Source organism: Lepidochelys olivacea (genome assembly GCF_965140295.1).
Source record: "Lepidochelys olivacea isolate rLepOli2 genome assembly, chromosome: 16".
Taxonomy (NCBI): domain Eukaryota; kingdom Metazoa; phylum Chordata; order Testudines; family Cheloniidae; genus Lepidochelys; species Lepidochelys olivacea.
Window position 1 is genome coordinate 27093384 of NC_140426.1, and position 25429 is coordinate 27118812.

Genomic DNA, 25429 nt, shown 5'->3' on the forward strand with positions numbered 1-25429 from the left:
TCAAAGCAAATGGATTCCTGAGATAAATGCCAACTTCCTTTCCTGGCTAGATAATGGAGATCCTGGCAATGGGTAACTATGAATTCCCTCTGCCAGGTGTGCTGCAGTTTATCGGGTTCTGGGAACACTTCAGGCATCAGTGGAACGTATGCTCCGAAGGAAAGAACAACCTTGGCATTGGCACAGGAATCAGTCGGGCTCTAAGTGTTCAAAACTTCTTTTAAATCCAGTGATCTTTGAGAGAAAGTGCTCAGATACTCCCGTGATGGGTAGCCTCTTAAAAACTTGGTGGATAGATGGATGAATAGCTGCCCCCCTTTCTCTTCAGGAGGCATTTGGAATGGAAATAAAGCATACAGGTCTAGAGGCATACAGGTCTGGAGTCCCTGCACAATAAAGTCACTGCCAGAGGCTGGGTTTTATTCTGCTCCTCACACTAGTCTGCTCCCACATGCCTTCATCTATTGCAAACAATTTGACTTCCCACAGCCCATCTCTGTACCACTGCTCTGGGTCTGGCATGTGCCTTTTCCTCCTGAAACACCTCTGAAAGGGTTTGCCATCCCATTGCCACAGACCCTGATCTGAATTTCATAGCCCGGTCCGTTTGTAGAATCAAATTCCCTATAAACAGTTCAGCGTGTGATGGCTTTGCTCTCTGTCAGTGCCTACTTTGGAATTGTGATTGGCTCAGAGGATTCAGAAGCTCGCTGTCTACGCCACATAAAAAAACCCTTCTTTTTAATTGGTTTTCCAGATTTAGAAAGAGAGGAAAATTAAATATTTCCTTACATTTCAGCACGCCATGCTTTTTTCCTTTTATAAAACGTCAGGTTATCCATGCCACAGTACGGCCATGTCTCCTCGATATACATTTGCTTAAGGTATAGTATCTTTTGTCTGCATGTAATGAGGACAGACGTTTTAATCAGAGGTTAGTCATTTATTTTTGCAAACTATTGTTTTGATTCATCATTTTTGCAGATAATTAAATGGTTCACTTGGCACAGTGTGTCCGCTGTATTAAAACAGGTAATTTTGAAAAAAGAAAGATGCTGGGGTTTTGGATCACTGCACAAGAATTGCTTTTATCTTCATCGTTGAACATAGTTTCTGGTTGTTTTGCATTACCCTCTTATGTTCAAGTGTTTTAGTGGACTCCACTCTCTAGAGGCGAGGCCCTGTGCTGCATTTTGACATCCCAGCTTTTGAACTCAATGCATCTCTCCAAGAAGAGAAGCAGAACCAAATTTAAATTTGTGACACTGAATTTTAATCAGCGAGGTCCATAATAACAGACCAGTTGTGACATTAGCTGAATGGCTTGGGCTCTGCATTGAAACCCCACTGGGCCAAGATTCAAGTCAGCCTCTGCTTTTGCCCTATTGCAATTTCCACCCTTTTGGCTAGAGAGAGTCCTGGACAATCTTCAGGAGTGTAAAAGGTTCCATTTATTGCCAACAATTGGTGGAGGGAGGCTGAGGTCTTGTGTAAAAGGCAGCACATGCATATTTCAAAAAGTAAAATCTTATTTATTTAGACAAAGTATAGACATGTATTTACTAGAAAATATGAGAGAGAGAGTGTGTGTACTTCTAAAATCAGTTCTCCTATTGTGTATGGTTTTCTGTCTGCTTGCTGATGTGCAGTAATGTTTTGTGTCCTCCTTTCACAAAAAGTAAGCAACACTCTAATCAGGTCATTGACCAGCTGGTGAATGGTGGAGCTCCAAGGTCTGCTATTAACAATATTATTTTTCAAACATGTAGATTTTCTGGTTAATTCAGTGATAAAGCTGTTTTTTATGTCAAACAGGTAAACTTTGGAGGTTCATTTTTCCTAAGTTATGCAAAACTGTAAAAGCCTTCACTACAGCCCTGCTCCCTGTATGCCTCTCTCCAGAGCTAAGTCTCGGCTAATGCACCAAGTCACAGCTTTGGTGAGAGTGCACAGCTACACTCCCAATGTCTCTATCCATTTTTCCAGTGCTTATAATGTCTTCAAGGGATTGCCTGCTTCTCTCTCTCTGTCCAGGGATTTATCTTGATCCAGTCCTAGGCAGTGTCTGAGCCTGTGGGCTCATAAACACTGACACACAGAAATAATGATAAGCTCCCTGTTCCTCCCAAGGTTGCGGGTTTATAAGGTTTGGTTTGCAGGAAAGCTAACTTGGAAAGGTGGGATTTTCATTAAGTTCTGAAGGTGATGAGGTCCTTGGTCATTCTTGTATCTGGAGTCGAACGCCAGTTCCTGCACTCGCATAAGCCTACCTCCGTTGACCAACAGTGCAGTTTTTCCAGTGCATCATAGTTATAATGAGACAAGTAATGACCATGGAGGCAACTCGGACCCAGCCCATGGAGGGCTCTGGTTGTTAGGACAGAGACCTTGAACTGGACTCTGCAGTCAGTGGGGAGCCAGCGTACCAGCGTGATGTGCTCACTGCTACTCATATCGCTATGCAGACAGGCTGCTGCATCTTGTACTGGTTGCTGGAGGAGTGAAGCCTTCAAGAGGAGCTGCAGTGTATTTGTTTTGCTTGTATGAGTACCATAGTTTAATTTTTTTTAATCAAAAGCTGTTGTGTAGTTTGGATATTTAAACAGTTATTAACCGAATGACAATTAACAGATTGCATAGACAGATTTTCTTTTGAAAACCTCTGAAATTGAGTACGGTTTGCAAAACTATCACAGCATAGTAATGACAATGAATTTTGATTTCCCGGAACTGATATTAGACTCCTTATTAAACTATGTGCATCTGCTTTTAATTTACTCCAAATAATTGGAAAATGCAATGAAGCTTTCCAATTAAAGCACGGCTTTATGCTGTTTAATAATACCCCCATAATATTATAGCTTATGAAGTGACAGGTGAGTTGGTGTATGAATAAAACATAAAGGCAGCAATAAGGGACAGAAAACTGGAGACAGTTGTTGGGGATTTTAAATGCTGGATGTAATTTGCATATATTAATCTCTTCTTTTCAGCCTTATCAGGCGTTCTTCAGTATTTGAAGTTAAAATAGCGTTGACAGGCGGGAGTACGCTTAGTTTTTTCAAGGATTTATTACTTGTATAATTTCTGATCTTTAATAAGCAGATATGACTGATCCTCATAGTTCTATAGAAATCAGTTAATTGTTCCAGATGGCGTGTACTGATTATGCAAAATTACTTTTCACACCATTTTTTTTTTTTGGTGATAGTTTGGAGTAAAATTAAATTTTTTATAGCCTTCTTATCATGCTGTTTTACAGTGGTTTTTGCACAGAAGTTGAATTTAATCTACTATATTACATTGACCAGCACAGTTACTCTAATGGAGCATTTTGTGATTTGAAGAAGAATAATAGAACACATTGCTCATTGTTCGTTACTGTGCTGCTAATAAAAAGGAGTTCCAGTGTAGAGAACCAGGCTGTTGTTTATGAAGAATGCATAATTCACACAGTTAAAAATGCAAACTTATTACATGGAGATGTTCTCTCTCCTTTGGATAAAAGATCTGGGCAGAACAAATGAAAATAGCCTTGTTGCTACAGATTTCACCTAAATAAATGAGGATTTTTTTTTTAATGACTGGTGCAGTTAAATTGGGGGGGGGGGGGGTTGTTAGGAGAAGCAGTCATCCGAGTGGCATGCACTGAGCCCTACTGAGAGGTGTCAATGGTGGCGTTTTCGCTGAGTAACGTAATCTGGATCACTCAATGGCATAATTTCATAATTGAAAAGCATTTATAAAGGTTGTTGGGTTTCATTTATCTAATTGAAAGCTGTTTATACAGAATAAACCACACACACAAACCCCCCTTGCTAAGAAGGTTATTGTGATTCATTTTGAATGTTGACTAAACTGTCAGATTATCATGAAGAGCACGGCACTGGTTTCCCGTCAGCATTTGAGATACCAGCATACGCAGCAGGATTGCTGCCAGGCACCCCGGTCTGCCTTTCCCTTTGGCCAGCTCTTCCAGGAGCGGCGTGGATGGGAGCAGGGCAGCAGCCTTCCCCCACACAGCCTGCTGGTAATGCAGGTGGCTGTCACCTCCCTGTGGAAGTTGGACAGTGCCTAGGGAGGTGCTGTTTACCTTTACAGCCCTGTCATCTGTCTAAAGTATCAAGTAGCGCAGTAGTTGTTCCAAAGCACACGGTTCTCATTCATACTCCGTCATCTGCTGTAGTAGGTTTGTCAGAGAATAATGCCAGAGTCTGTGTAACTTTCTTGTTATTTTTCATTATTTGTCCTACGCCCACAGGCAGGACATGAGCCTTTTCTTTTGGTGGCTCTGATCACTGTGTTTTATACGAATCCCATTGACATCGGTGGGCGGTAGCTGGTTTTTCTCTCCATTTGACAAGTTTTAGGGTGGTTGGTTGGTTGTTTTTATTTTGTTTTAATTCTCATGCCTTCTGCCGAAACAAACAGCCAATGTTCTCTCCGCTCTGAGCCAGTCTGCTTGTTCACTTCCGGTGTGGGCCAGCAGTGGGCGCAAACAGCACTGGTTTTTTGTGTGGCCTGAAAATAACTCTGCTTTTTATTACACAGGCCAAATTTGGGCATAAAATCCTTCATGGTCACCTTTTCAAAATTTATAAAGAGGCTGAAGGTATATTCTGGTTGGATTTAATTAATCTTACTAATCTTTGAAAAGTAAAACAGCAAACGTTTTTAAAATGTAGATTATAGAATTTAATTTCCCAATTAAATTAGAAAATCAGGGGTACAGGAAATGGTCTTTAAAAGAGTGCTTATTTTTAACTCACTAAAGACAAGTAATTAACTCAGCCATTAAAAGGCTTAAAATTTCACTTGTCTCCCCTGCAACTGGAAAATTGTTTTGTATATAGCTATTATATATCGGATTAATGGTATAAATCAGAAATGATTAGAAAATATTTGTTCTAATGAAGTAATAATTTGATAGTAATGCTTTTCATCAGCATAGCTTAAGGCTACATTGAGTGGACAGACTTTATGTGAATTCTCTAATTTTAATCTTTAAAATGCTATCTAATGTCTCATTAAGACTTGCATATAATGTATCTTAAGTACAGTCATTAAATATAGTTTAGGGAGATTTATGTGCAGATATTGCTTAAAGATGTTTTAATAGGCCCATTTACTCTGATGATATTAATGATCTCTTAACACATATTAAGCTTCGAAAACTAGAGGTATGACTCTCAGAGTGAACAAAACAACTTAGAATCTGTAAATGGATTGGATATCCAAGAACATTGTTTTTGTTGGTTATTTGTAATCAATTCCTGAAATACTCTCTTGAATCTGTTAACTCTTTCAGGATCTGGCAGTGGTCTCACTTTTTTTAAAGGTGCTTCTGTAAATTTCCACGTATTCCTATGGTGTACGTTACACAGGCCTCGGCAAGGTCATTCAGATCCTCTTATCAGATGTTGTATTTCCCGGACATGTTAGGAGTTAGCAGAGATGATTCTTTCTCATATAATTACATATGACATAGGGGACCACACTTTCTCACCTCCCTCTATGAATGTCTTGCACCTGCTGTAAACGAACTGTAAAACATTACACACATTTGTTCAGCTCATAGCAACAAGAGTATATTTATAGAACTAAATTAGTTACTTTAAAAAACAGACCAACACAAGACCATTTTCTAAAAAATTCTAAGCCTTTGATCATTTAAAGTTTGGATGCAAAAATTATGTATAAGTAACAAAATCTGTTCATTTCAATAATGTCACTTTATTTCCAACCCTCAGAGTTATTGCAAACAAAATTCTCTTGTTTCAGTTGCTAAACTCTCCTATTTTAAAAAAAAACCCTTCCGAGTTCAGAGACTTTTATAATTACTAAATTGGTTTGTTAGAAGAAGATAATAGCAAATTTCTTCTTTTCATAATTGGACATTTCTTCCCTGTGGGCTAATGTATGCACAGCCCTTGCATACACAATAAGCTATGCATTTGAAAAGCCATAACTAGCTAATAAGTGCTCTAGTGTCATCAGAGAGTAATGGTTTGCTGATTAGCATAATTAATGACAAATGGTGGTGTGGAATTGGTGGATTGGTTTAGCGGATGATGAATGTATCGCAGCCCAGGTTGGATCCTGCCAAGTAGGCTTTGCTAGCTGTCAGCCCTTCTGTTCTTACGCAGGTAGACCTCATTAGTCACCGTGCGAGGGTGCCGGCTTATTTTCATTGCTGTTTTGAGCACAGAAAACTTAATAATACATGCAACTGCGGTGTCCCTGTTTTCTTTAAGCATTTTCTCAAAATCTGTTCTTCCTACCTAGACAAAAGCTCATTCTTTAATTCTTTGACAATGAAACAGGCAGAATCCTATTCAGACTCCCCATTGGTGCCAGGGGGTTCTGGGAGGTGTTCTAGCAAAGCACCACTAGGTATCAGTGTTGCTTTTGCAACAGAGAGATGAATTGCTGCATCTGTCTGAAATATTTTTGTGGGCTGTGGGCTGTAAATGTTCCTTTTCCTTTGAGGGTAGGAAAGATGCAATAGGCAGCCATCCATGCTATGAGATGGGCGCGTTTATCTCTGACTTGATTAATCAAGGTTGATTTGCATTCACAAATGAGACTGATAAAAATGAAGTTACCTTTTCACCTTTAGTGGGGTGGGGAGGATTTCTGAGGTGTCTTTCCTTTAAGTAATAAGCAACTCCTTTACCAATAAGGATGAAAATCCTTAATTTGCATTAGCAAAAAGGGTTAATTATTATATAGATAATTAGCATCTGGAAATGAGGATTATCTTAATTACAAAGCACAATTTCCCTAATAGATACAAAACTGTAAGTTTGATCTGTGTGAAGACCGGTGACTATTATTATGTAATTAGTAATCATATTAATGGTGCGTAGTATTTAGATATAATTTGCATATGCAAATGAGATTTACCTGATAGAAATATGTGGCCTTTCTAATGACTCAGACACTTAAAAATTAAAATACTTTCAGAACTCCAACGTCTGATTTGCAGTTTGCTTTTACTTTAGGTGACTCTCCCTCCGTGAGGAAATGTTAGCACTGGATAGCATGGGTGCTTGTGTGGGGCCAGAGGGCCCAAGATGAAGGAGGATGACATCACCCCCAGGGAGCCAATGTGTTCACATCCCAACTCTGGGTATCTCCCAGCATTGATTTTTATTTGATCTTTGAAAATCCACCCACCTACCTCCAAAGTCATGTGTCCCCTCAGCCCCCTCTGCCGCCGCTCTGCCTCGGGAGCCCCTTGTACATCAGAGATGTGGCACGGCCTTGCTGACTTCTTCTCTCTCCTGAGGTGCAGACGGTGTTCTTCGGGGCACTTGTCAAGGGGTTTCCTCCAGTGGGTACTTTCTACCCTCAGGACTGATGCACATGCTCCTGGACCAGGTGTCCGGTGCTCATGGCCATGCCTGCTCTGTCAGTGTGAAAGGTGCTGCTTGCATTTCCTGTGCAGTGCTGTTTATTCACACAACTGTAACTTTGGCTCTAATGGGACAGGACTTACACGCAGACTTTTGGGGGGAATATTATTATAGTCATTCTTTCCAAATGCTGAGAGTGGAGACATTCACAGAGACACTTCGTAACAGTAAACTGTTTTTAATGGTTATAGAAATTTGAATATGAATGAAGCTGCTTGGTGGGTGGGGTCGGTATTCTGAAGTCTATTATCCAGAGTGCTTTGTCAGTTCACAGCTGCTTCATGGGCATGTGGATCTCCAGGTTCTGGAAAAAACTGTCTGAGGTAAGCCTGCTTGTCCGAGTCTGACCTGTCTCCACTTTTAGCCTCTAGGCCTTTTATGACATTTTGGTTGCATTCAGATTATACAGGCTCTAACCCCATCATATGGGTTAGGCCCAGCACCTCGATTGGTGCTTCCTTCCTTGGCTTGCAGGAACCCAGAACCTGCAGGATAGGTGCTCTGTTCTCCCAGGCCTTTCCTTTCCTGGCGTAAGGGAGGGGTTGGAATGGCACCATTCTGGCCACCACAACAGGCTTTTACTTTAGCATCTCGCTTTGTGAGCCTCATTGGATGTCTCTTGCTCCCTGGTAAAGCCTGGGTGTTTAATAGACGAAGTGTGCCTATTCTTGTTGTGACTTGTTGTTTTTACTGCACCCATAAGTGTGTTGGGCGCTTTACAGAGCAATTAGAAAGACTAAGTCTCTGCCATGACTGGCTCCCCAGGGGATTTTTAGATAGGATGCTATGGGTGAGTTGCCCACAGGAGGCCAGGGGAGAAGTGAGGAAGGCCAAAGGGCATAGCAACACAGCCCACATGCTGTTTGGCTTGTGCACACAGGGACAGTCAGGAGAGCGAAGGCAAATCAGCTGACGGTAAAAAGTCAATGTGCGTAAGTGAAAGCTCATTAGCCCCGGTGTGGATGCTCTTGTTCAGGAGTGAAGTGTCCTTAGTTTGCTGTAATTTTAATCCTTCTTGGGAGGATAAAGTTAAAGCAATCTGAGGGCTCTCTACTCCTGAATGAGAGTATCCACAGGGAGGGGGTTGATGTGCTTTGAGTTTTGGCTTCACGCTTTTTAATTGATTTGCCTTAACTTTTCTGTCTGTCTCCACGCAGAGGCAACCTTAGTGCTGAAGATGGGCAGATGACAACATGTAAATAAATAAAACTCCTGCTCTCCTGGGAAGGGGGTCTGGGTCTCCCTGCTGCATGGCAGTCCAGGCCTGTGCTAGTCCAGGAATGTGTCTGGACAGGTGCAATCAGCACAGAGATATGGGAAGCACCCCGGTCTTGCTCTGATAACGTCACAGACCAGCTTGCTTTTTAGCAGGATGCTTCCCACCAAGGGATCATTTAATCCTCAGTGCTGCTCTGGGAGAAACAGGTTTGGCTTTTCCTCCCGTTCACGTTTGCGGAAGGCCTGCCTCTATTTTGTCTGGCTCACTGTAGCATGATACTTCCAGGCGGCAGCCACTCAGTCTTCTTCCACAAGTTTGCGATACCATAAACACCAAACAGCACATACACTTCAGAAGATGAAATCCTCCAAAATAAAGCCCTACCGAAACAAAACGCTATGCTACACTGCACGCACAGCTCTCCCCTGGGGAGAGGATCTGAGAATGAACCACATGTAATGGCCGTAAGTCACTTCACTGAATGCCTGGCTAGAAGGGGCTGTTCTACTGTGTGAAGAGAGTGGTATAAGACCCTCTATAAAACAGAACAGTGGCCACTGTTAATACTTTGCCTTGTTTCATCTCATCGTACAAATTCATCCCTTGTTTAATGAGACACTTCAAAGGCAAGTTCCAAGCACTTCATTATGAGCTTTGGATCATGCAGCATCTCCCTGGAAGAAGTACATTGAGCAAGGCACTCCATGATCCTGTGTCTGTCGGAGCAAAGGAAAAGCCAAGCCCACGCAGCAGGATACTATCACACAATGCAGCATGTTCCCTAAATGTGCCTAAGTTCTAACCTAGGGGCTGAAAACAATTCAAATGCAAAAGCCAGGAGCTCTGTAAGAAAGCAGCTGTTACTGATCAAGGTAAAGGCTCATCAGAAAGAGAGGTGTTTGTCACCTCAAATCGTGAAACGCTACTGCTATTCTGGGCACTGCTTGATATTGTTTTTTCAGGTGTCAGACCAAGTTGTACGTGCCTGCAGCTCTATGTGCCTATGATACAGACAGATATTTACATGTTTAATGAGTTCCAAGGAGTCTCTGTCTCATTACATTTAGAGCTAATGGTAATTGAAAAATGCCTATTCTCTCCTTCAGCTCAAAGCCCAATGTATCAGAAGTGGAGGAAAATGCACAGCTTCATACCGCTTTGGGAGAGGCTCACTTAGCCCTCAAAGACACCATTTCTCTCTCCATCTCTCAGACTCTGCAAGCGTCCAGTACCGCTAGCCTCTTTTGTACCTGCTCTGGTGTCATTAATTAACGGTTGTTGCCAGGAAGTGGCACTTCCCCAGGTGAGATCATTGAAGTTCAGTATTTGAGGAAGACTTCTAAAGAAGGTTTTATTAAAAAATAATAAAATCAATATCTTAGTTTGTAAACACTTGCAATTTGAAGGGCACATTTGAAGTGTCTCTGCTTCCTGCAGATGCTGGTGCAGCCACAGCTGGGAGGGGTTGCTTAGCTGTCCCCATTCTGCACTTGACATTTTTATTTTTTAACAAAATCAAAGCCAGGTGTATTTTTAAAAAAAGTTTTGTTTGCTGGATCTCTCAGCACGGAAGTTCCCATGTTGCAGCAAGTTAGTGGCAAAACCCAGCAAAGATGTAGAGAAATTCTAAGGATTGAGTTCAAATTAACAAAAGGAATTTTAATAATTTTAATAATGTAGTCCAGTAGGGACAAAACACCCGTCTTCTGCTTTTAATTAACGTTGTTCCAAGTAAAACAGAGACCTTCCAATGCTATCTCTATACTGAGCCTTCTTTCCAAAACCGTGAACACATCCATTCATCACAGTTACTAGTGTGGGCATGGGGTGAGCTAGCAACGTCCACTAGTCTGAAGCGTCTCCAGTTTACTGTTTCTGACTGGACAAGAGCTTGCCAAGTAGGCCTCAGCCCTTGTGTGGCTGTCGCTTGTTAGTCACAGCGTGAGTTGTCTGCTCATATTCTCTGTTGTTCCTAATGTGAAGGACACACACACCAATAGGTTTCTGGCTTCCGGAATTAGAAATTACAGAAAGTATGCTTTATATCTCATGTGAAGATAAGGATTCTCTTTCCTCCTCCTGAGGTTATAGTCTAAGGGGATTCCTTTAAAAGTGCCACTAATCTTGGCCCAAGATAGTTCCTCTTCTGGGGCGCAGCAAGTGCCTTGTTAGAATGGTCTCAGAGAGGGAAGAGTCCGATTGGGGCTCATTTTAATTTGGGGAACTGTTACAAACCAGAAAACCCACTGCAGGCTTGCCGCGCTCCTGACTCAAAACCCATTTTAGATCACACTCTGCCACAGTGGCAGAGCAGGCAGTTCTCCGGTGAACTGGAAAGAGGAAATGCCATGCCTGGGGCTTGCAAAAGGTTCAGCGCTTTAATTTGTATGTGCATTAGGCAGGTTTTGAAATGGTGTAGGCAAAAGCGATGCCAGGGACATCAAATAGCTGAGTGTGGGAGTAAGAGAATGAACAGGCTGAGCTCAGTAGCACGGCGCTAAACTTTCAGATCTCGCTGCCTGGTGCACAAGGGCAGCCTACCCAGCAGTGCCCTGGGGCAGATGGTCTGTGAGTGTATTCAGTATTAAGATTAAAGGAGAGAATAACAAGCAAGTGCATGTGTTTATCCTATGGCTGGGGTGACTGGAGTCTTTCGCATCCTTGTACCGAGCCCACGTTGCTCTAACAAGAGAGGCCTGGCCACCTTCTTTAGTGAGGGGGGATCCAAGCATGCAACACTCACTGTCTGAGAACACTCCTCTTCCTCCCCAGGACCTGCAAACTGCTTCATTTCATGCCTTCTCCCCCATCTCAGATTGCCAGCTTGCCCCCAGCTGAGCAGGCTGGTGCTCTGATGCAGAGATTCTTAACCTGTAGTGATCCAACCCTTTCTGAATGCTCGCCTGTCTCGGTGGGTTAGAACAGAAGGTCTGGATTTGACCGTCTTCTTTCTATCGCTCACGTTCTGGGGCCAGGCTGTCTGGTCTACTGAGGCCACATTGTGCCATGCACAACTACTTGAAATAGCCAGTGGGGAATTCCCCTTGCATGGGCAAGCTCTCTGCCCATGGAGGGCTGTGCCACCCCAGCGTAAAGGGAGGGAGGCCAGGTCAGGGGAGCTCCAGAGGCAGGACATAAGCAGGACAGGAGAGGGATTTGTGGAGCTCACTTCACCCCCCCCCCGATCCTTCCCTGTCCATTGTGAACCTTGTGCCAGGGTATTGCCCCTGCTGCTCTAACCTCCACTGGGGCCAGAGGACCAGCAAGCTCTGGGGCCAGGACATCAGTAACTCAGCCTTGCCTTGCATATCTCCAGAACAAAAAGGAACCCAGGTGTCCCGGGAGAAAACCTCACATTCCCTTTCACAGCTCACCAGAACCCCCTGTTCTCCTCACCATGCGAAGCACAGTGCTGTCCTTGTTCTCTTAGTACAGGTCATGGGCTCCTCCCCTCCCAAAATGCTCCTGGTGGTCGGGGGCTGCTTTCACTTGCTCTCATTAGGCCATTTGACTAATGACTGGAGGAGTCTACTGAGCTGTTCGGGGACTGATGGACTCTCGCTAGTCCTCTTCCAGCAGCCTGTGAAGGCAGCCTCTGTTGAAATGGCACAGATGGCCGGCCCGAACGGCAAAGTAAACTACAATATGTCTTGGAGACATTGTCAGGCTGCAGCTTATTTGTCATGTCATGGAAGCCTATTGGGTTAGGGAGTAACTTTGTCTTTCCCCCGTCTCCTGGTCTGAGAAATTATTTACAGTATGTCTGCTCTGTTGGCTGGGAGAGAAGCTGGAGACAGGCCACAATAAACAGGGGTCAGTTTCTTAACATGTAGGGACTTTTCTTTGTTTTAAAAAAAAAAAAAGCTGAAGGTGGGGGGTGGGGAGGTGTTTCAGCCCATCCATCAACGAACACAGCCTCTGGCAATGACAGGCGAATTTATTGGGAGAGGGTTGGGCCAGATTTTTGGTGGAGGTTGCTGCTCTTTTGCTCTAGTTAGCGATGTGCAAATGTGCAATTGGAATGAGCCACATTCTCCATCCTGTGCACACATGTGTTACTTTTCAGGCTTGATGTTCGAACCACTATGGACAGAAATTCAAAGGTAGGGGGCTTCTCTGTACAGGATGGAAAATGTGGCTCATTCCAAAATACTCCTGTGATCTTCGCAACCCATTGCAGGCTAGTGTAAAGTGTTTTTCCACATTTATGAATAATTTCCTTCTGTATTGAGATCACATGACATTTTGCCCATTGTTTACCTTGGTGTGCAGCATGTGTTTAGTAAAGCATTGTTCATAAAAAGGATAACATTCTGCTAAAAATGAGATTCTGAGCAGGAGGTAGAAATGCACTGATGAGAACCAAAGCTTTGGGTATGTTGGAAGTCAAATAAAGTGTCAGACTTAGCAATAAAACACTTTATTCCAAAAGACAAGGATTATAGAGAAGTTTTATAGAAATCAATGGAAATTTTAACCTCTTCCTCAATTCTTGAGTAATTCTTTGGGATTTAATAGATTATCATGTCTCTGCTATTGAATCCTCTAGGATGGCTTGAAAAGAAAGCTCTTAGTATTTGTGTTACCATAGGGCATAAGAGCCAGGTCATGGACCAGGACCTGTTTGTCACAGGTGCTGTACAGACACAAAACAAAGAGATGGTCCCTGCCCCAAGGTGCTTATCATCCAGAGAAGATTCTTTTCCATTAAATTCTAATGGTTTTCCAAAGTAGTTTCTGTAGAACCCTATTGGCTTTGTCCCTGTTGCATTCTCCAGGAATGCTGCAGAAGGAAAGCGTTCCCATCAGTCTTGTCATACACCTTTCTCGACAGACAATACTCACTTGGCAAAGTGGAGCAATATTGCTGAGTCCTGCAGCCTTTTAAATGACGAAAAGCTACAGGGCAGTGGGTAAGAATGAGCCAAAGCATAAAGTACAAGTGTGCCCCAATCCATGCTGTGAGGGGCTTCCGCCCACCAACTGCAAAACCTCATGCGCTCATAGAAAAAAACAAAACATTTTCTAAAATTGTGAGTGATGGCCAGATCTACGGGGTGGCCCCTGCTCCTTTTCCCCTGCCCTGCACAGCCTGTTGTTCTTACTGCTGCTAAAATATTGCTTTGGCAGGGGGCCTGATCCTACCTGTTACTGAATGACCCCAGCTCCCTGGAGTCCAGTTGCAATTGAGAGGACTCGTGGCCCTGCAGGATTCAGAGGGCACTGGAGAGGAAGGACAGGACATTTCTGTTTCTTAGAGAAACATAATGCTGTGCAAGGATAATTATCAAGCAGCAGAAATGCAGAGAATGAAAGACACACTGAATACAGTGAAGCTTCCTTAGCAAGATGAGCATGGGCGGTGTTGTGACACCCTGTTACCCCGAGCCTGCTCATAAGGGTCACTAGCGCTCCAGGCACATTACTTCCAGACAGTGGGTCTGTGCCATTCACCTGAGAGCAGAACTTGGCCCTTTAGAGCTCCTGCCTTCTCCAACTCCCCTTTGGCATTCACACTGCTAACTTCACTTTCAACTCCAGCTAGTAACACAGGCTACTTGGTCTCCTTCCAGTAGCAGTGCCAATAACCGCCACTGCTGGAATGGTGTGCGTGAAAATTAACAGGGCACAACTGGCATCAGGTGGAGGGATTACTCCGGGCACGGCTTTGGCGTATCCTTGCTTGTCAGACTCTTCTGCCTCTAGCAGAAGCGAGGTTTCACACACACAGTTCTATCCTAGCATGTTTCTGTAGGCAGCCGACCTGTTCTACACTGGAAACATCACTTCTCCTCCTCCTCTGAGTCCCCAGCAGGTCTGTCCCATAGACTGTGAGCTCCTTGTAAAGCACTGAGCCCATTGTCATTACCCCATAATTAATAATCATAATTACAGAGAGTATATATCTTCTAAAGGGAAAACCATCTGCATGTTCACAGCAGATTTATCAGGAGGTGGCACTTGTCCCTGAATCCTGCACACGCCCCACATACGCCGTTGCTGTTGGTTGCCCATAGAATAGACACCAAGGTTGAGATTTGCAAAGGACCCTCAGGGAGTTAGGTGTTTGGCTCACATTTGAATTGCAGTGGGATTTGAGTACATAGTGCCCTTCGCTCCCATTGAAAATCCAAGCCTCAGACAACTCATGGCCAAGTTTCCATATTAATAGGATTGATTATTTATATGACAGTAGCACCAAGAGATGCCAGCCAAAATCTGGACCACATTGTGCTGGGCACTGCACAAACATATTAAGTCCTTACCCCAAAGTCCTTGGGCAATACGTTGAGTTTACAGTCTTTTACCGTATCGGATACAGTATCCTTTAGCATTTGTCCAAGGTATCTGCAAATGCAGCATCGTGTCTTTTTGTAATATATTCATTTAATTTCACGCTGGATAGTGATCCCTTTGTGTGGGGAGCTGCCAGATTTGAACTCCTGAGTTGCCTGCGTCCTGTGCCAATCATTAACTTGTTCCCACGTAGTCCCAAATTCTCAGGGGAACCAGTGAAGACATTATTTCCCTCTGTTAGCTGTTCAGCTGAAAATGATGTGGTCTTTAGCCAGGTGAGCTTTGCCATTTTTATGAGACTGTTTGAAGCTATTTTCTGAGATCCTCATCTTCGTGAAACACAAACCCTGCACAGTGCTTTCGGAGCTGGAGAGAGGCTTGCGGACTGTTATGCTGTTGCAGGAAGCTGGTTGTAGAAGCTAAGGTAACTTAAGTGTTAAAAGTGGCAGCAATATATTCAGTGTTGTTGGTTTTTTAAATTGAATTTAATGGTTAATTTTCACACAATCAGGAGGGACGTTTTTGTAGGTTTTTAATATCGGCTGTTGAAAATTCCTGTATAAAAGTTTGTGAAAAGAAAGCAATAAAAGAAATTCAAAGCTATCAAATCCTGGGGTGAGAATTTCAGTGCAGAAGTGGCTGTTGTTTCCTTGGGACTCTAGGGACGTAAACTCCTCCGTGGCTGCATCTCCCTCCACAGTGGTGTGAAGGATTAGTGCTCACTGCAGTGTGCACACTGAACCCTCCAAGCACTAAAGCAGCTATTCATCTATACCCAGGAGCTAAATATGACAATGTTAGCATTTTTCATTTCCCTGACGTTACCATTAATAAAGCAATGATCCAAAAGAAGCTTTGCTGAGTCTGTTCTTTATGCTTCCATCACTCACGACTAGATAATTTCACACAGGATCGTTTTTAAATTAAACGACGATAAAAGCGCTCTGCTGCTCTGTGTTCACTAGTTCATAGAAGTCTATCAAGTCATTAACGTGTCATGACAAACTGCTAGATGGCTACAAGAGTAATTAATTATTTGCATAAATAACAGGTTGAACTTGGTGCTGTGAACCACAGTGACATATGTATCATATTGAGGGTATCTCAGTACCTTTCACAGAGGGGGCATAAAAAGAGTTAAAACTTAAAATATTTGAAATCATATGTTCATCATTTTTTAAATGGTCAAAAGCTTGGCTTGAGTTTTGATGCTCTTTGTTATAAAGTTCGTTATTAATGGACATTTTAAGAATGCATCTGATCATTGGAGGTTTCAGTGAACAATTATACAGATTTCTATCATCACTATTAATCGCCACATATTTTTCAAGATAATAAGAGCAATTATTATTTAGATTCCTCTTGTATGTGCACATTGTAGAAAAGAACAAGTGCTTATTATAGTGAGTAGTGTAGTGAACTCCAGTCTTAAATTCTTTGTCATCTAGAAACTCATTATGTTAGCTGATGCTGCCTATGAAAGTTCGTCAGCCTGGTTAAATTAGGGTAGCATTGGCAGATCTGATTATTTAAATCTGGTAGCTTTGCTAAAAATATTATTCTAGGAAGATGAATTACTAATTTGACAACTGAGATTTAGTTGGAATCTACAACATTAGGAAGAAGGCAGCATCTACCGTACAGCAAGCAAAGAAGGGTGACAGTGGGGGGTGAGGTTTTTCATATTAGAGAGAATTTCTAAGTGAACTAACAAGTTGTATTTATAGGATATAGTTTTGTGACATGCCCTTTAAAGGTTAATATTAAATCTTAGTAATTTACAACAAATTGCACTTGAGGACGTATCAGATCCGTTAAAAATGAATTCACTATTCTGCAGTTCTACATCAAATGAGATTGTCATTTTGCCCTAGCTTCTGTCATCTGCTACTTCCTTCTGGGGGAATTCTCTGGGAAATTCGGTCCATCACATTTTGTGTTTTGTAGGAGTGGGATTCTCACTTCCAGCTCCCTGTTCCTCCTGTATCCAATTCCAGTGAATGAGCTAATTGAATGTGACTCTTGGGGAGGAGCTACACCTGGGAGATAATAAACAGTTGAAAACATTTTTCTTTCTGAAATTCCTGTTTGCTTTTTCAGTTTTAATCTGAGAAGGGTGCAGGCACCTCACTGGTCTGATACAGATGCCATAGACATAGTTACACAGAAGGAAGAAAACAACTATCCTTTGTTTCCCTCCCTGCATTTCAAATTCTCTGTTTTCCAATACCGTGATACTGTTTCTTTTCTCAAGCTGGTTTCGCACATGGAGTGGCTCCTGATTTGCACTGTTATGCAAAGGATAAAATTGGGTTTCTTGGATTTAGAGTTTCTAGTGACTTTTGTTTCAGAAGGAAAACCCTTAGCCTTAGATTATTCCCATCCATTTCTCATAGGAAGAGATACTGTACTGATGCCTGTCAGATCTACCTAGGCAAAGACTAGGCAACGCAGGGAAATGGTGTCTCGATACAGAATATGTGTCACTGCTAGGTCATAGAATCATAGAAGTGTAGGCCTGGAAGAGACCTTGAGAAGTCATCGAGTCCAGCGCCTCGACTGAGACAAGACCAAGTAAACCTAGACCATTCCTGACAGGCATTTGTCCAGCCTGTTCTTTAAAACCTCTAGTGACAGGGTCACTGGTTCCAATCCATGTCTGGTCAGTAATAACCAAAAGTCATTGCTCTTACACAACTGTTTGGAAGCCTGCCATATATGAAAAGCGTTGGTCTCTCTCCAGTGCAGGGGAGCCACATGCCATCGGTGAACTAGCCATGGCATGGTGACGATTTCAGCTTAAATAGGAAGGCATGAATTGTCCAGGGACAGTGAGTGAACTTTTTGCTGGCACACTCAGAGGTGGGGTGTGTCGGGGTCGGGGATTGTACTAACTGCTGGGATCTTTTGAGGACGAAGAGACTATTCCAGTCACTTTATATGTGGGTTTGGGCAGGGTTATTGTTTAGATACAATCTCAAAATACATTTCAAATCTACATGATTACTATGAACTTCACACAGTTATGGAAAAGCCCTACAGAATTTAATACAGAATGATAATCTTTCTGTAGGACTTCTGCATCACCCTGAGGAATTTAATGGGAAAAGGTATCCGTACTGTAGCTTTCTATAGGATAGTTTTAAAAACCCATAGAAAGAACGCCATTCTCTGTTAAATATTGCAGATCTTTAGAATTGATTTTTGGCAGATCCCTATTGATTTCTTGCCTGTTTAAATTCTGTAGCACTCTCCCAAAAGAGACAGGTATATAACTAAGCCATGATTCCTCAACAAGTGTTGGCTGAGAATCGCTTGAACCCGGAAGGTTTGCAAAGTCAGTCACTGCCTTAGTATGAGTTTACTAGATCCTTGGACAACTCTGGGAGCTTTCCTTGGGAGCTTTCTACATGTACATAGCACCCAGTGATGGGAGGAGGAACAGAGTAGTGTACGGGTGAGAGGGTGACGCCAACAGGCATCATCTGTAGGAATAAAAGTTTCTGGTTTTGGTTTCTGGGAACTGTGGCTTAGTTGTTTCTCCTATTCAGTCTGCCCATAGATTGGTCACTGATTATTTAGTCTTTCAAGACAGAGCACGCTGGGTGAGTGTTTGTCTTGGTTTCTCAAAGATGTCACCTCGGATATGGGAGCAGTCTTTCTTGGTGGCCGTGTCAAACACCAGATGTGTTCCATGCCCCGAGGGAACAGTTCAGGCCACTCTGTTTCTCCTGCAACCAGCCCAAGGGAAAGAAAATGTGATGGAATTAACTGGCTGCACAGGCCCTGGAACTGCAGTTGTTAGAGAGCTTCTGGCACCTCCTGAAAAATGTGGGAAATGTTTTATTCTGCCAAGGGAGACCCTGTTTTCTCTAGTTCTTTCCCTTGGGGGCTATTCCTAGGGACACTCTCATACAAACCAGGGTTCTCCTTTGTGTAGAGGTTATCTGATTTGCTGGTTCCCTCTACCAAGTAGTCACACTCCTCACGGCTATTTACAATACGTGTGATGCTATGCTATAGATCAGGTGACAGATCTCAAAGGCCCTAATTTTGCAGCTATGCAGCTGGACCCTGGTGGGTCCCAGCCACACAGATACAGGATTTGTGTCTTAATATTTAATCTCTCAGCTAATAACTTTAATTGATATTTTGGAATGTTTTAGTGCAGAGACTTTATTGATGAGTCTTTTACATTATTATTATTTATTATTATTATTTCTGCTTACTTACCATATAAAATAGATGGTCTCTCTCTCCCTTTGTCATCAGTTGTGGATGACACTAAGCTGGTGGGAGAGGTAGATACGCTGGAGGGTAGGGATAGAGTCCAGAGTGACCTAGACAAATGGGAGGAGTGGGCTAAAAGAAATATGATGAGGTTCAACAAGGACAAGTGCAGAGTCCTGCACTTAGGACGGAAGAATCCCATGCACCGCTACAGGCTGGGGACTGACTGGCTAAGCGGCAGTTCTGCAGAAAAGGACCTAGGGGTGACAGTGGACAAGAAGCTGGATATGAGTCAACAGTGTGCCCTTGTTGCCAAGAAAGCTAATGGCATATTGGGCTGCATTAGTAGGAGCAGTGCCAGCTGATCGAGGGAAGTGATTCATAGAATCATAGACTATCAGGGTTGGAAGGGACCTCAGGAAGTCATCTAGTCCAACCCCCTGCTCAAAGCAGGACCAATCCCCAATTTTTGCCCCAGATCCCTAAATGACCCCCTCAAGGATTGAACTCGCAACCCTGGGTTTAGCAGGCCAATGCGCAAACCACTGAGCTATCCGTCCCCCCACTATTCCCCTCTGGTGAGGCCACTGGAGTACTGCGTTCAGTTTTGTGCCCCCCACTACGGAAAGGATGTGAACAAATTGGAGAGAGTCCAGCAGAGGGCAACAAAAATGATTAGGGAGCTTGGGGACACGACTTATGAGGCGAGGCTGCGGGAACTGGGCTTATATAGTCTGCAGAAGAGAAGAGTGAGGGGGGATTTGATAGCAGCCTTCAACGACCTGAAGGGGGGTTCCAAAGAGGATGGTGCTAGGGTGTTCTCAGTGGTGGCTGATGACAGAACAAGGAGCAATGGTCTCAAGTTGCAGTGTGGGAGGTCTAGGTTGGATATTAGGAAACACTATTTCATTAGGAGGGTGGTGAAGCACTGGAATGCGTTACCTAGGGAGGTGGTGGAATCACTGTCCTTAGAAGTTTTTAAGGCCCAGTTTGACAAAGCCCTGGCTGGGATGATTTGGTTGGGGTTGGACTAGATGACCTCCTGAGGTCTCTTCCAACCCTGATCTTCTATGATTCTTTATATACTTGCCATTTATTTGTCCCCAGAATGGCTGCATTCCGATGGCCACTTTCAAAAGTTGTTAGCAACTCCCAGGCCAAGCCCTGCAACGTTGGCTTTCGTTCTGCCAGAGCTTGCTCAAATGTTCCTTATAGACAAACTGTGCTACAGTCGACTGTATCCAGCAACACCGTGAAGGGACAAAACAGAGGGATGCTGGAGGATGGACAAGGAAACTCTTTCCAAAGCTAAAAGCTGGTGATTCACCATAAGAAGGCGACCCTAGGCTGGATGGTGTAAGCATTATTCACAATGGGAGGGTTCCATGATCTAACTTCCAAGTATTTATAGCCTTTATAAGGGATTCAGTTTAAAAACAAAGGAAACACCATGACCCTGCACATTGGCTAACGGCATTTAAATCACTCTAACAGGCAAAGCTTTTCAGATACGTAGATGCTCCTACATATTTTTCAGGGCTGCGTTAAGCTGGGAATGGAACAGCTAAAAAGTCAAGTAATTAGAAAAATGAAGGTTCCCAACAGCAACATAATCTCAGCCCCATTGCACCCGGTTTGACAAAGGCCCGGTTTGACAAAGCCCTGGCTGGGATGATTTAGTTGGGGTTGGTCCTGCTTTGAGCAAGGGGTTGGACTAGATGACCTCCTGAGGTCTCTTCCAACCCTGATCTTCTATGATTCTTTGTATACTTGCCATTTATTTGTCCCCAGAATGGCTGCATTCCGATGGCCACTTTCAAAAGTTGTTAGCAACTCCCAGGCCAAGCCCTGCAACGTTTGCTTTCGTTCTGCCAGAGCTTGCTCAAATGTTCCTTAGGAGAGCCATACCTTCTTTGTACAATGCCATCTCCAAGGTGGTGGTGATTTTCCTTGGTAGTCTTGGGGTGTGAAGAAGTAGAAGTAGAAATGCACAAAAATAAGCTCTATTTTAGGTCTGTCTTGTATGGGAAATATTACAATTATCCAAGAGACTTAGATGTTAATTCATTCTTAAGGTTTTGCTGCCACTTATAATTTGTTAGCTCTTCCCTTCTATTGTCTGAGTTAAAATGAACCCTTCAGCAGATGGCTGGCTGGTAACTGACTCTCTGGAGTTGATATCTAACGTTCTTTTAGGGGAACATCGACAACAGCCAGCCGAGGAGGAATGGAAGACGTGGGTCAATCCTGTCAGAATAGACAGTGCCCTCTCAGACTACAAATGTAACAAAGGAAAATATTAATCTTTAACAAGAATTGTGAAGAACTTTGCTATAGGGAGGACCATCCGCAGCACTGCCTGTGCACATTTTAAAAACCTGCACCCGGGCAACACAAAACAGGACTGAAATTCCAAAGGTCAAGTTCCCACGACGACTGTTAACTTGGATACCTTGAGGGAGATTCAGACTCTCCCAAGGCCTATGCCTCACAGAAGCCCCATCTTTTGCGCTAGGAGAGAATTTTACTCATGTGCATGTACTGTATATTAAGCAACCCTTTAACAGAAGAAGCAATACACAAAACTTCTGTACGTCCTGTGTGCAATGGGGCTGAGATTATGTTGCTGTTGGGAACCTTCATTTTTCTAATTACTTGACTTTTTAGCTGTTCCATTCCCAGCTTAACGCAGCCCTGAAAAATATGTAGGAGCATCTACGTATCTGAAAAGCTTTGCCTGTTAGAGTGATTTAAATGCCGTTAGCCAATGTGCAGGGTCATGGTGTTTCCTTTGTTTTTAAACTGAATCCCTTATAAAGGCTATAAATACTTGGAAGTTAGATCATGGAACCCTCCCATTGTGAATAATGCTTACACCATCCAGCCTAGGGTCGCCTTCTTATGGTGAATCACCAGCTTTTAGCTTTGGAAAGAGTTTCCTTGTCCATCCTCCAGCATCCCTCTGTTTTGTCCCTTCACGGTGTTGCTGGATACAGTCGACTGTAGCACAGTTTGTCTATAAGGAACATTTGAGCAAGCTCTGGCAGAACGAAAGCCAACGTTGCAGGGCTTGGCCTGGCAGTTGCTAACAACTTTTGAAAGTGGCCATCGGAATGCAGACCCTTCGCTCTGCTCTGTTCTAATCACAGACTGCCAAGAGCTCTAGAAAAGCACCAGGAAAAGAGAGTCAAAGGTTGTAGATTATGATTATTTTCAGCGCAGTGTTGGAGCAGGGGACATCGAATTAAAAGCCTCCTTCTGATTTCATTTTACTTCATTTTGAAATGAACGGACTGCTAGTAAATCACAGTTCAGTATCGTCTCCCGCTGCACTTTGAGTGAATCGCACCCGTGGCCAAGTACCGATACGCTGCACCTCTCAAGCCGATAGTCGCTGCAGCACTGGTCATGAAACTGTTTCCTTGTCTTTGTTCTGCTCAGTCATCGTGTTGCAACGACATCCTCATATGGAATTAACATCCACATTGATTAAACCTGCCCCCTCCCTTGTGAGTTACCAGAAACTTCACTTTAGTGCTAATGGTGATTTGGAAAAAAAACACTTGAGGGCTGGATTCTGCCACCCACACTTGCACTAACATCGAATTGGGCAAAGGAGCACCACTGACGTCCTTGTAGCTACTCACAGAGTGTGGCCTTATTCAGCCGGAGCAATTGGGGTAGAGTCTGGCCCTACGTGGCAATGGGTCCCAGCGTGATGGTGCGCCATGTCTCCTGATTGCCTGTTCCATGGAAACAAGACTGAAACCACCAAACCTCCAGCTGCCAAGTTCTAGGAGACTGGCTGGCATGCTGGGCTAGCTGAGGGTTACTAGGGGACAGTGTGCTGTAGAAAAGGGAGGGAGGCTTCGGTAAGTGGGGGTGACTCTTGCATTCAGTGACTCCATTCTGCCCCACACCCAGATTCTGGCTGCCTCCCCATCTCCCTGCAGTCCCTTGTGCTTTGTTGTTAATGATTATTTCGGTTGCAGTATTGCCCAGGATGTGCCGGGGGAAATGCTTGGGGGAAATCCTTGCCCACAGAATGTAAATGTGAGCATTCATTGAACATGACTCGATATTGTGGTGGGATCAAATATCCCCATATCAAACATGCTTTAGCCATCTGGATTCAGATTCCTGCAAGGAAATTTGGGCTTTTGTCCCCAAAATTGCTACAAACGCTCACAAAACTGGGCTTGGAAAAAGTGCTTCTAAAAACCCCATCATTTTAAATCTCTCTCACATGGTGTCTCATGTTGGAACAGTTGTGGTCCCACTGCGCTTTGTGTACTGATGTTCAACCTACAGAAATCAACAGGTGGGGGCAGGGTGCAGGACTCTTCAGATCAGTGGTGACGCCCATTGGAGCATTTTCTTTGGCAGGCAACAGAATAGTTCAGGTGTGAAGTCAGGGTAAAAGATACCAGCTGAAACCCCTTCGTTTTGTTAGGAGAGATTCCCACACAGACACTGGTTGGAGAGCAGCCTACTTCCAGCTGGGCCCCAGTCCTGTTCCAAACAATGTGCATTCTGTGGACTGGCCCCACACTCTCCAAACCACTGACCCTTGTGTCAAACACAGGTATGGGGCTGGTAGGAAAAAAACACTTTACTTTCTCCCCCTTCCCTTCCCCTAGTCTAGGACTGGTGGAGGGACAGGCAATGACAGCTTAGTGCATTATTTGTTTAAACTCTCCTGAATCAGTAAGTATTTCAAATCCTCAACTTCTAGTGCCTGCCTATAAAAAGAACAGCTGAATGAGCTCATTGTTTTCTGATTTTTCCCTTTAATGTATTTTACAAACAGCCTAGTGATGGGCCTGACACGCTGATTCCTATGTATGCTGCTTTCACTTTGGGATTACAGCATTAATAACATACTTCCATGCATCATGCCATTTTTAAGCATGATCGTTATGATAAAGGGCATATACTTAATTACAGGCCTGCTTAATTACAGCTCTGTTGAAGCTCGTTTGTTTAGGAGAATGCTAATTGCGCTACTGAGCCTTTGGCACATCCTTCCTTTCATCTGCTGGGTTTCTCTGTACTGTGTATCAGCATTTTTTTAACGACAGTCTCAAAGACTAAGGGAGCCTACTGATGCTTTTCTGTGGCTGTTTTGCTGTGTTAGAGGAACAAACAGACGAGTGTTGGGTTATTTCTTTAACTTATTTAACAAAATCCATTGTCTGGCTGACCAAGGCATCTCTCTGCCCCTGTAAGAAGAGCTGCCAGTCTCCCAGGTTTGAGAACTTGCTTGGCTCTGTGGCACCGTTTCTCCTCTGTATGTTTTGGTGGTTATAACACCGCGGCTGTGTGTTGCTGCCACACAGCACCCTGCCTCCATCTGAGTTGGTTTGTCAAAGAACAATTATATAAAGTGCATGTAAAATTTTAAATGTATGAAAATCTTCCTACAGCCAACACCTGAACTCGCCCATGTTGGCTGATGTTAGGCACGCAAACCAAAGAGTTGCGAGAATCCTGGGCATTTCAAATGAGAGCCCAAGAAACACTGCCCTGGGTCTGATGCTTTTCGGACTGTTTGGAGTTAGGGTAGAGGCCACTGCAAGCATTAGACTTGTTTTGGGGACATGGTCATGTCTTCTTTTTCTCAGAGCTGAAATGGAAAGGGGCTGGAAGGATTGAAGCAAATAAGCAGCGTGGATAAATTATAAAGCCTATTCAAGACTCAGTGTGCTGGCTTGGAAATGTGCCTCTTTCAGAATTTTATGGGAATTGCTGAGAGATGCAGGTTCCAAAAATAAACTAGCTCACCTGGGCTACGGTGCCTTTCAGAGCTCTCTTTGAGGGTTGCAAAGGCAGTGACAGTACAATGAAGATTCTTATCCTGGTTTAAAAGAGAAGACAACCCAAAGCATATTCAAAACCCGCTGCCTATTCCTAAGGTTGTCCTGCAACCAAGAGAGCCAGGGCAGTGTGACTCAAGGCTGCCCACTGCACAGCTACCCCACTCCCGGTGTCTTGGATACTCTGATTTCATGGGCACCTGCTTCCAGTGGATTGTGTGTTTAGTGTATTATATTTGCATTTGGTTATTTGCTGTCTAGTGTTTTCATCAGTAGTAGATTGGCAAGGGAAGGTCATTTATCCTGATGGTCTGGGAGACTCCATTTCATCTCTAGGGTCAGGATTTTTTTTTAAAGGATTGCAAACACGTTTCTCCAAACCTCCCCCGTAAGTCTGCCTGAGGGGTGTTTAGTGCCTGGTGTTCTAGGGGGCAAAAAACATCTTGTCC

The 25429-nt window shown here is 43.6% G+C and overlaps 1 protein-coding gene across 5 annotated transcripts in view; it reads left to right on the forward strand.

Annotated features, from left to right (window-relative positions):
• MVB12B (multivesicular body subunit 12B) overlaps positions 1-25429 on the forward strand; it is a 100380-nt gene that overhangs the window by 57178 nt on the left and 17773 nt on the right. The window lies entirely within an intron of this gene.